The sequence below is a fragment of the Varroa jacobsoni genome, unplaced genomic scaffold (assembly GCF_002532875.2).
Source record: "Varroa jacobsoni isolate VJ856 unplaced genomic scaffold, vjacob_1.0 scaffold_731, whole genome shotgun sequence".
Lineage (NCBI taxonomy): Eukaryota > Metazoa > Arthropoda > Arachnida > Mesostigmata > Varroidae > Varroa > Varroa jacobsoni.
In genome coordinates, this window is record NW_019213633.1 from 1 (window position 1) to 13,076 (window position 13,076).

The following is a 13,076-nucleotide window of genomic DNA, read 5'->3' on the forward strand; positions in this document are numbered from 1 at the left end:
TTTGCGTCCTGTAAGCAAGGAGACAGCATGCAAAGCCGCTAATACACAGTAGATGTTCTGTTTATCCAGCGTCGCCTCGGCCATTAGCTAACGTGCGAACACAATTAGAGTTAGATGCCAAAATAACACAACATAAACATTCTACCTAATCAAATCAGGATTTGCATTAATAATGAGTAACTCTAGCTATTCCTGCGCATCTTGAACAGTAGAGCTAAGGTTAGTGCGGAATACTCTGATTCATGTGTGAATTTCTTTAATCCTGACCCATAGTTCTCACGAAGCCAGGCAGAATTTAAGCTACTAGACAAGTTCAAATCCAACGGACAAAAAGTCCATCAGAAACTAAGTCTACTATATTACGAGCTTGAGATTTGCGATCTATGTTTTCTATCATACTCCTGTGCTCTCGTTTGTTTGACCATTGTTATTACATCAGAACATCATAGGATTCAGTTGCAAATAGTTAGCGTAATTTCGCATCCTTTTTTTACAAATGGCGTAGGTGAAATAGTGTGTCTAGAAAAACGGCTTGTGGAGGTATAATCAGCAGACCTTCGCCGAGCGTTGTTTTACGACAAAAACATATAGCTAGGACCAATAAGTTCGGTTAAAATAATCAAATAATAAACAACGCTCATATTGTTTATAAATAGCTCAGCCATAAACTCAATAAAAGTGCTTCGAATGGACTGAATAAAAGTCACAGTCCCAACCGTAGATGCAGAAAGGTACACTTCATAGCGATGTTATCGGCATTACGCCCCGCGAACTTAACATAACGTGGGTCAAGCAATGTATTTATTGCTGAAAACTTAATAGACCAGCGCACTCTTGACAACTGACGTAAAGCTGAAAGGCGGAATACCTAAAGCATATCATCGAAAATTGACCGATTAGGATCGCCTGTAAGAAAGTAAGGTTGAACGGGCTCAACTGGAACTTATTTAGAGAAAGGTTCTGGTTAGGTCCCCATAGCTTGGATACTCACACCCTCAAGCTTTCAGAATCACATCAAATAATATTACGATTCTGTATTCATACACGTGATGACTATGCGTATCAATTATAACACAATTCCTACTAGAGAGCGTTAGGCAGGATAGACGTTATATTTATCTAAAGTCCCTCAAAGTTTCGAATTGAGAGTCAGATTTGAAGGAAGTCAGTCAAAAGAGGGTGGCTAACGATGAAAGGTAAAAGATTCCGAAAACACATTTGGCCAGTGACTGCGCCATGCATTCGTATAAGGTAGAAATCACTAGTTCTGTAGTGGCTGCCTACACAGGACCCCACGCACGTGGTAGCCGGCGCTTTCGCAGCGAGCTAAATGCGAGTTCGGTCAAACTGATGGCTAAGTGGATATGGAGCGGGAGCTGGAGGCTAACGTAACTTGGAAGAAGATATGGAAATCACTTGCAAAATGAGGAGAACAGAGTCTCCTATGATTGGCGAGACGCATTGATGAGAAGCATTGCGTCATAATGGCTTCCGCCTAGACTATTTAGGAATGTCTTAAGCACGTAGAAGAATGAGTTGGGGGCAAGCGCGAGTCCGTTCGTCCGTAGTCAACTGGTTCAACTGCGGGCATAACGTTATCATAGGCTACAAGCAAAAATAAAGAAAGAACAGAGAAGTCACTGAAGAAACATAATACCATGCCTTCTTATACATTAAAACATTATCATAATTGGGCACATGGCCAGTATGAAAGGAATTTTTAAACTTGCTCCGGTACATGCCGGCTACCGTGAACGCCGTTTCTGCAACTGTATTCAAAGGTAACCTAAAGGTAGTGCATTGAGCCCATTCCATGCGAAGAGTCCGCCCCATTGTTCAATTATGTGATAGAGTCAAAAGTCCTTAAGACCGCAAGTCTGACTGTATCCCCTATGCCACCATGCTGTGGCATGGTTTCTTTCTATCGTAGTTCCTACAATAAACAGCGGTATCAGGTGACTGGATCGAAGCAGAGCTGTGGTTCCGGAAACGTCGACATAACGAATAAAAGGAGGCAGGGGAATGGATGTAGCAGTCCAAAGGCAAGACTGTCGCAATGTTGGAGGGGCTGAACGCGAACTCTAGAGGCGTGTTGTATCCTAATTCCGGTGCCTAAACTAAACTTTCTTGGAATGCGACTTCTGTGCTTAGAGCAGGAATTTTGCTCCTAAAGCCATTATATGGGTATTTCGAATAAACCGTAACAATAGTGAACTTACGCCTCGTTCCATTCGATGGGGCATCCTTCTGAAGTGAGAGAGCAGGTGATGGGATTGAGTCATTGATAAGTATTACCTTAAACGGGAACAAATTATTGGACTTACAACAGACCCTCATGCCGAGAAAGATCAGTAAACAGTTTCATATGTTAGATATGATAGTTGTGTTCAAAGCTATTTCTCACAAATGCTAAGCTCGACTATTGTGCGTAAGCGCATATGCAACAAAGCTCGTGATATGATCATATATAAGGTTACCCGAAGCTATCTAATAAATCTAAAACCTTGAATAACCTTCAAACCATGCCTCACTAACAGACGAAGTTCGGTAAATCTTTACATCGAATCCTTTACTATGTAGTATTGTAAGCCCATTGAACATCATTAAAGAACAATCAGTTTAGAGATCGAAACGTTGTCTAGCTCCGTTTTGCTCAGCAGCCTCTCATATAACGATAACACATCCCTTCCGTCTGAAATTTTTTTGGCTGATTCTATGGGTTTCGACCGCTGAAGTTTCATGTTGAAACCGATAAAAAAGCTGTTGAAAACCGATGAAGGTCTATCTCCTTTTCTTTATTTATTCGTTTAATTTTCGATGATATAAATATTTACCAAACATCGTCTCCTAGTGATGCATAGTTTAAAAGTTATTAAGAGTTTTCATTTTGAGTAATATATATATATATATATATATATATATATATATATATATATTAGTGGCTAGGCAGAATGCTATGTTAGAGCTCGTTGAAGCTACCCTGTTCGTATTTGGTTAAAGCAAAAAGAGGAAACAGCTTCATTCCGAAAAGGAAATGTAAACCATCAGCATTCATCCTGTGGTTGGCTAGAAGTCAACAGATTTGCACCATTCTCGGCGGCGTAGATGACTGCCGATGGAGCCGCGCTGCCTCTAGAGAGCCAAATGTGCCCCACAATTCTCGTTAGGTTTTGGAAAAGCCCCACGTACTATTGCCAAAAACGACGTTAAGCATATCGGCCGACCAGTCCCTAAGGCCAGACAACGCCGGCATCAATATGAGCGTCAAAACGCATAGAGCAATTCAGTTAAAAAAAACCCCGTGCTGCCACCGGTAATACTGTAACTGAAGGTTGGAAAAAAGGCACTGAACAAAAAAGAAGCGGAAGCGTTTGCTCTAAAATCGAAATCGTGCTCTGTTTGCGCAAGTGGTGGCTAGAGTTGGCTGTGGCAGCCATAGTCGATCTATTATAAACTTCACCCGACCCACATGTATGGCGTATTTCATAAATCGAACGAGGCCACATATTCAAGGCTCAGCAACAAATCAATCAGTAATATCTTAAAATTTTAGGGAAATACACAATATGGTACGAGATGCTTATCGCCGGTTTTTAGCCCGAAACGTTAATTGATGTTTCGGCATATGCGTATATATTATGTGGAACAGAATTGGTTGAAATGAAGTTTGGTCAGCAGGTGTGTATTTCGAGTATCGCTGTGTTGTGTAGTGACGTTGAGGAAGTAACAGCGCCACATAGAAGATGCCCATTTTGTCACTGTGTCATGTATAAGGGACGAAAACCCAGGTAACCCAAAAAAGCAATGCAGTACCTCTAATTACTAATGCATACTTGATACCTAACTCGAATCATTTGGATTTACGAGTACTAGGAAGCGTTATTGATGATATTTCCTATACTGTACATAAAAATCATGTCAGCTTATTGTTTTTAAAGCTTTAGATTTAAACGCTTTTATTTAGGATCGAAGACGTAAATCTTACTCGTTTTGTTAGGCATCGCAATGCCAGCTATTGTTTTTAGTCCTTTTAGTTTTAGTTTAGTGAGGAATTCACTTCGAAGTCAAAAAAACTAGCAAACTTAGCAAGAAAAAGATATAAGAAAGACAAATGCATCGGCGCTCCATATATACTATTCCTATGCGGCCGTATGGTGGTATAGATGCATATAGGTACATAAAAATACGCATTGTTCAGTGATATGCCGGTTATGCACGCATCATGGGAACTTAAAAAATTAAGATATTTTTATCGAAATAGCACACTAGGGTTTTTTTTAACTTCACGTGGTCGACACAATGACTTTGACGGTTGGCTAGAAAAAACAGACTGCTGGTTTAAGTTACGTCATATCCTTTGATTCTTTTTAAAAACTGCTTGATATTCCGCGCTTCATCATCCACGCTGGATTCTTTTCAAAAGTTTTAACTAAACGTCTTAATATGGACACCAGTAAGTTAAACGTGGCTTGTAACGAAAACTAAGTAAAAGCTATTGTCGCAAAGTAAAGTGACGTGTCTTTAATTGGGCAAAGGATATCATCTACAAAACGTTTCTCATTTACGCGATATTACGGCAGCCTTCGACTGTATAGAATATATACATAAATTTAACTTCTTCGAACGCATCTTAACCAACTGAGCCACCGACTATTTACTTATGTCTTTCTGTCTGTTAAATTCTACCAATACCATACCAGTACCATAAATAAAAACGTTGGACATAAATCGATGTACTTTCTACACGGGATTTTGTTGCGGCCGATGCAATATTATTAGTTTTTCTCTTTTAGTGAATCGTTACAAAAGCGTCTTAAAAGCTTCAAACTGTCAGTTATGCAAAGGAGATATAAAAACACCGTAATTGAAGACAGATTCATGGTTATTATAGCGAAGTTAGAGTAAACGAGCTACAACAAAATTGAACAAGCATGCAGCATCAACTTCTCCCAATGCTAAGCGAAAGTTTATTTATTTCATATAGGTCCCCGTGATAGCTTAGTGGACACGTAGTTGGCTAATCTTAGGGACACGGTGTGGTCTATGTTGAAATCAGGGCATAGACACACTACATTGCTCAGTGTTCGATGGGATGCCTAACGGCAATACTGGATGCGAAGGCTTCGTCTTCTGAGTAAGAGTGAAGATCAGCAATTCTCCGATATCTTCACGCCTAACGAACCCTCCATTGACAGTATAGATTTATAAAATCGACAGTCTATGTCTGATAGTATCGAAATTTTTATGCACATATTACGAGCTATGGTTGATGACTATATATAAAGCTATTGATATAAGTTACAATGGGTCGTTTTTTTTTTTGTTGACTTTTTGTACATTGTCGAGTTGTCCGGACCTTTTCACCTTTTTTTTTACACTCAAATCTTGGCATTTTTAGCATGCTATTAGCACTGTATTTAAGTCCGCTGAACTTTTTATGTGCTATGTTGGGAAAAAGACTCCAATCGGTTTACGTATACCAATGTCGATTGTCGAACGTTTTTTTTGTTTACTTTTTTTTGGAGTCATTTGTGTACACGACTTGTAAGCGGATAGACCAAGGCACATTGTAATTACATTGACTAAAACTTTCCTCGATGCATGCAGAAAATTTTATTCGCATATCTATTATTATTTAGACGGAGCTTAAAAACGGAGAAATCATATTTGTCTCACTCCAGCATCAATCAGCAACCTCCTCGTCCGCATCACCTTGTCTACCATGTATTATCTATATCGAAACGGCACAAATGTACTGAAAATTATTTGTAACAGAACTGTCAGAAAGCATCTTAGGTCTTACATCATTTGGCAGCCACCCGCCTAGTTTGTAACTAGGCTACCCGACATAAAAGTATCGAATTGAAGAGGTGATCTTCCTAAAAGCTGACTCTATGTCCGTAGCCACAAACAGGTAGATTCAATGCTTAAACAGCCTTAACTGTTCGGTTATATTTGCGAAAAAAGAGTTCATCGTAAAAATTTGGCATATGTTTTTAGTCCTCTCCAATACAACGGTACTGCTAGTTTTGTCGGATGACAAAGCGATGCATTTAATTGTATATATGAACGAAATCAGCCACAGACGTATTCCACACTAGAACTTAGACGTGATGGGAGGTACAGAAAATCCGTTTGACTGCTTCACTTTAGAATCTGTCAGAACTTCAGAAAGGGGAATGATGATAGACAGTGTTGGCGTGACTAGGCAGTGCGGTAAAGGGCAAAAAAAATTAGAGGTGCGCGCAGATTCAGAGCGTCCTGAATGGTACGCGTTCTCAGCTAGGTACGTAAATTCCCTTTTACATGCCTGATCGACCCAGGGCCGTAAATGAACTGGTAAACGACTTATCAGGCAGTTGTGGATTTCTTTCAAATGCAAAACACGTTGTCTAGCAGCGTGGGGCAAAAATTAGAAAGGAGTGGTATTTATCGTTAGAGAAGATATTTAAAAACGAACTGCAGTAAAACAGAGGAAAGTTGTATTTATTGCTATTTAACCGTAGAATTATCTATAGACAGGGCGAGATAACATTGGAAAATCATTTATATAGATATTGTGAAGCGCGGCCTTAATCAAACGAAATCAGTGCATGTGTGCTTGCTCTCTGCTTTATGGGCCTATATAATTTCAAATGTTTGGTAAACTATTCCGGCAATTAAGAACTATGCCGCGTATTTGATTTTTGGTCTAAAATCATATTCGCATTGTCTAGCTAATTCATACTTTTTGGAAAATGAAACAATCTAGCAACATGATAGAAACTATTTTATTGTTCAAACGTTTTTCTCGTATCATCACACAGGAACATTTATGTGAAGCGGTCCTCACGCACAGCTTTCTCCGTATGTTTCTTGCCAAACGGGAAAAAGATGTAAGTTGACGTATCTGTATAGATCGAGCAAATCGGTCTGCTGTTGGCGAGGAAAACAAAATAAGGCAGAACAGTTCTTTCGACTAACTACGTTTAGCGTTCGTGTTTAGACATCACTGGGATGACGTAAATGGCTTTCAGACAATTGCTTCATAAATGAAAAAAAGGTATACAGCTATTTAGAAAAATATGGCACTGAAACTGAATTTTTCCGTTTACTACTAAAGTGTATTTACACAAAGAAAATAATTTAAACACAAGTGGCGTTGCTGGCGATCACGTTTATTCGAAATAAATCTTCAATAAGAATCGTTCGTCAAGCAATATTGGTAAACAGAAACTCGTTAACGTAAATAAATTTTAATTCGTAATAAATAAATTTTAGCGGAATAGAATTTTAAGCTGAAAGTTTTAAAAATGTGAGGCCTCAAAACAGTTCATAAGATTCGAAAACTGTAAGGCGCAAAAATTTCAAAAAACTAATCATTGGAGCATTGAAAATTGATAATTTCCTCTTAGTTTTTATTTTAGAGATCCTGGTGTAGTAAAAATAACTTTTTTTGATTAATTTTTGAGCCTTTTAAACCTAAAACATATCGAATATTTCCCCGGTTTGCCACATGGAACTTGTTCAAAAGCCATGTGATATCTAGTAATAAGCTAGACTGCCAATTTCGGGCAATGAAGGAAGTTTTTGATTGGGCTTCGTTAGACGCGAAGATACTGTATAATAGTTAACTTCTGCTCAAAATGCTTAAAGTCATCATTTGGCTTAGTTGTTCTAGTTGCTAAAAACAAGCCTTCGCACTGATGTTTTTTTGTCCCATGCATTGCATCAGAACACTTACTTCATATAGATGAACGTATGCCCGTTACGACAAATGGGTCGCTAATGTTTTCTATAACTTTGGTGCCGTACTCTGCACATGTATAATGAAAAATGACAAAAAATCGCCTGCCAAATAGGTTCTTAATCGAATGTTTAATTGCACAGTGGTTTTGATGTTCCGCGATTTCTGTATTTAAGTTCCTCGAAGGGCAGTTTAAGCACACGCGATGTTGACTAGTATAGCGCATGGCCATCACTAAGAAAATTAGAAATAGAAAACAGATGATAGTAGTCGCCGCAGGAACATCGTTCATCTAGCAACCTGCAACCTGAAGGGAATAGGTCTTATTGACATTAACAACTGTATACCGATCAGCTTCATTTTACGAGCACAAAGTACAATAGGAAACAACATAGACGGACAGACTTAACTCATCGTACCAAAAAGTACAGCATCGTAACCTACTATATTACTCTATTTGACATTTGTCTTCCTATAATATATATTTTCTCTTTATAGCGTATATTGAAGGCTCTTAGAGTGAAAATATTTATTAAACGACTATTAATTTAACTCGACAAATCCTGTAAAATTTGAAAATCTCTAACGGAATGCTACTTTTTTTCCTTGATCTTTCTCTGAATAACCTCTACTCAATCCAAATAACTAGCTCTGTACGTGAAAGAAAAAAATATATTAGTTCCGACGCTCGAGCTAACTATTCGGATATTATCACGAGAATAATTAGGGTTTTTATCCGTTAGACACTCCTGTTAGATCGCCGTCCCTTGGGAGGCGCATTTCAGTACAGGCCTCAATTGCTGACTTTTAATATCCTTTGTCGACGTAAGCAGTGAGCCGTTCGGCACAACTCTCGGCAAGACGCAAAGTCTTTCAAGCGGCTTCGCTGTGTTTAGTTTGTATAGCTTTCTTGCATCAAGCCCTTCCACCCCCATTGTTTTCTCATGGCTGCTCGTTCCTAATTACAGCTGCTAGAGCCCGTTTCGTTATTCCTTTATTTCTACAGTATACTATCATCCGCATGCATGTAGACTAATCTTCAAGGTCTTCGCTAAAGTGCGCCCTGTGTTCCCAAAAAGATGCCTAAATACTCAAGCGTTATCAACTAAGTTCCTACTATAATTACCCCCCCGATGCGTGGTTGGCTTCTACGAAGAGACAATTAGAACTTTCACCACTAACTACGCGAACCTTTTCAAAGACGTTATGTTTGCTTACTAAATATAACTCTTTATAAAAACACTTACTGTTGTATTTCATTTATTAGTACAATAGGCGCGTAAGGATACAGGTCCCTGTTAGATTGCCCGGATGTTTCCACTTCTGTAGATAGATACACGATGAAGAACTTACTTCGTTTCCTTTAGGCTAGGCTTTAGTTAGTCATCGTGGGTCGAACTGTAACGAGGAACTACTTTCCTCTATATTTCTAAACGAACAGAAAAACGTAAGAGAAGTTTTTTAGGGCTCAATTGATTTTTCCGCACTATCACATATCGTGACACCCATTTGCCAATTCCACACCCGGTATTCGGTTATGCATTATTACGCCAAGCACCGCCGCCACGGTCCAATGAAAATGGCACTCATTGACCGCCATTTTCATGCGCGTGGGATGGAGTAGGCGGCAGCGTCGGGAACTCGATTGCAAATCTGGTTGGGAGCATCCAGATTAGTGCATCCGTGGGTTGGAATTATGACCTCGTAACGTGTCGCCTCTTAATACACGCGCCAGTAAGATAACAAATCTGCTTACTATATTCACTTATTACTTTAGATTTATTACAGTGTCATCGATCTCTGCTCCTTCCCACCCACTAACAGTTTAAGAAAGTTAAAAAAGGGCTCTAGTAGACGTTTACGAAGCATATACTGCTCGTTTTCAAGCCTGTCGTAGGTTCGCGACAAAATGGCGGACTAAATATTTTGCAATCACCGTCTCGTATAACATACAAACGCCCTTGTTTGAGTTTGCTGAAGTGGCATATTAGAAGTCCAACACCGCATCATAATAGCTGTGGCGGCATCAACAGCGGGCAGATCATTGCTCTTATTGTCGTTTTTGTTTTAAGTTTATACAGGGCTTGGATAAGGCATGGCGACCGACTTAACGGGTCAACTAGTTGCGACTTTTGCGAGGGGCCTGTCTACAAAGGAGTAATGACAAGGTTGCGGCAGTTGTGCAGCAGTGAGCATAGGTGCTTAACGCTGGTCAGCCAGTTTCAAGCGGGAGCGAGTCGGTCCTTTTTTGTGGGCCAATGAGACCGCTGTTGTGAGGTTATACAGGTCTGAGGCTGGTTCTGTGCTACGCAGTTCAAAGCGTTGCTCGCAGGCAGGTTGTACAGAAAGCGTATAACCAGTTCCGTATAGCTTTCGCTTATATTTTTCTCTCTCGCTACGCTAGACTCACTGTATGTTCTATCTACTTCTGTCTCGGCGACTACAGTCAGTGAAGCTAAACTGGCTTTATGCTGAGCAAAGCAGAAGGTATAGGACGACTGCGGGCACACGCTCTTATCGGTACTACTGTAGCCGATGTAAGAATCTGTAAGCAGTTGAGCCAGTTATACAGAGAAAGATATACAGAAAATGAAAGCGTAAAGAGAGGAAAAAGCCAGAGACCAGGGGTAAGATGAAAACAGTGCTTATCATGACACACAACTAACCTTCGTTGTTTCATAGGTTGCGTTTAGTAGTGTTTCGTAGCTATCTCGTCGCTGCACGACCATGCGACACGACGCGACAGGGATCCTGGGACAACAACATTACGTTGAAAAGAGACCAAAAATTGTATGAATAGTGCGTAAGCTAATACTATTAGTATGGTTCAGACGTTCCAAATAAATAATCGAAATATTCAGCGATAATATTTGATGAAACCTTACAGAGATTTAAGACGACAAGAATAGTACTGCTTGCAAGGAGCTTTAATCATCCTACGATCTGCAGACGGTGAAGGACCAGCCCGGAAGGCAAGCTAACAGGCCATCGGTATAATAACGTTGAACGTGTGGCGGTCTGGTTGATTTTGATGAAAAGAGATTTTTTCTAAATCGTATAATACAGCATTATATTGTGTTAGAATTTGTTAAATTTATTGTCACGATATTTTTAAATGAAGGCTGTTGTTGCTGACTACATATTGTAGAAACGTTTGGTATTCAGTAGCAGAGCTTAACGAGAAACAAAGTACAGCCGGTCTTAATTGAACTAATTACATGTGCTACTCGTATGTTTCACTATTGTTTGAGATGACAAGTGCGTGCTCTTTTTTTAGAGTTCAACGTCACATGTGCGGAAATAGAAAGGGCTTACCGCGGTTAGGCCTCTCTGTTCTGAAACGATCAGGTCTAAGCCAGGGTTCATGAAGCATTCCTTCTTATTCCACTCATGATCCGACGGTCTGCTTAAAAAATAGGAAAGCGGTAGTTCCGGAGGCTGATCGTGCGTTACCTCAACAGGCCTTTAGTTTCGCTAAAAGGGACACCGAGATTTAAGAGCTCTTTCCAAGGTCGCGAGGCTGGTGCAAGCCCTAGGCTACGTGTCTTCGTTTGGAAGCCGCTAAATCGAACAACAGAAAGTTAAGAAAAGAGAGGTTCACGTCCCTATTGGGAAACTGTGTGCCGTATTGGGTTAGCTGTTAAGCACTGGATAAAACTCTACCGACCTAAGCCGCTGCCAGAAGCCATGCCATAGGAATATACCACGACAAATACTGCATCTTGTTTAACACTTTTCGCTGGATCTATCTAAGAATTGTATTTATGTCTATTATCTCAAGGTGAACCACATGATGCAATACAACAGCTACTCTAACATAATACGCATAACTTAATATCGATTTTGTAAGGTAAATTAAAGGAGTATCGATATAGCCATTCGCATTATTTGAACTAAGATCTATGAGTCCACGTTTAAAAGTACTGCTGAGGAAACAAGTCTTGCTTCACCTTCAGTTACATTGAACTTACGTTTTTTTTGCAAGGAAACATCTCATATGAAGGATAGATCGTCAATTTATCCTCTAAATACCAACCTAGGCTCAATTATGCCTTTTTAGAGTCTGCCATTCAGACACAACTTTTTTCCTTTTCAGAGTAGAGACTACCAATAGCTGTTAGCCGAACAAAAGACCAGCATAAACCGGCGTGCTATAAAAATGGGTGTCTATGTAGGACAAAGGAAAAGAGTCATGCTAAAGGATTTCGAAAACTCCTCTTATTGGAACATTTAAAAATCGCTCAATATTAAATCTTAGCAGTAAAGTGAAGCAGTTGTTGCTTAGAACAAGCAGAATGGCAGCGCGACGCTTTGATTCTCAACCCTAAAGCATACTCATAATAGCAAAATATCTGCTTCATCCAAGTGTTCCTATAGCTTGCTATCTGTACTGATATAAAACCCCAAATATGCAGTTCCGTTTTGTGAAGCTGCGTTACCAAATGCTATTTAAATTACCTGATGCAAACATTCTAATTCTTATACCGCCTGCTGTTCCAAGAATCACATAAAAATCCAAACCTTCTGTAAGCAACAAGGTCAACTGCGATATTTAATTGTGTAACTTTCCATGGATCGTCATTTGATGAGGTCCAATCAACAAACCATATAGATTATCCTAGAAACATAACAGATGTGTTACTTTGATACCATCTATTACCCTTTCAAAATATATTTTGAGAAGAAGTACAACTTACGAAGCTTACTCGCATCGACAATTACGCGACGACGCTTTCGTTTAGTAACGCGAAGCGTATCGGTTTGATATATCGGTCGGTACATTATCTGGTGGAGTAAACGAAGCAACTAGGCACAAAACCGAAGTTGAATGTTAAATCGATATTTCTCTGCATAAACACTTCGTGCCGCAACCAACAGCTGTCAAACGGAGAAGAGTATAGATGGAACGGTTAACTATGTATAGCAATATCGATACGATCAAAAGCCGCTCCTCAATCGTATGACATTGCGTATGAAAATTTAATTCAGTATTGTCGAACGGTGCCGACCGAGGTTATGGCCGCTAAACGAATCATACCTCAATCGGGGATCGAGTTCTTATAGCGGGCTCCCTAACTACACGATTATGGCACATGTCAAAATGCGACGAAGAAGTTGTTGCAGATCGATGTAGGCTTATAGGTACAAGGTTGTTTATCGACGGTCCTGTCGGTTATTCGTAATTGTTTATAATGGGAAGCGTTCGATAGAAACAGCTACATTTGGGGAAGTTCGTATTTTCGATTTATGCGACCCTATTTGCAAAAACCGATAGGCCACGCAGAAGAAGAAAGTAGATTTACACATTAAGTTAGTTTTGCATTTTTTAGAATATATAGATGTTATTACG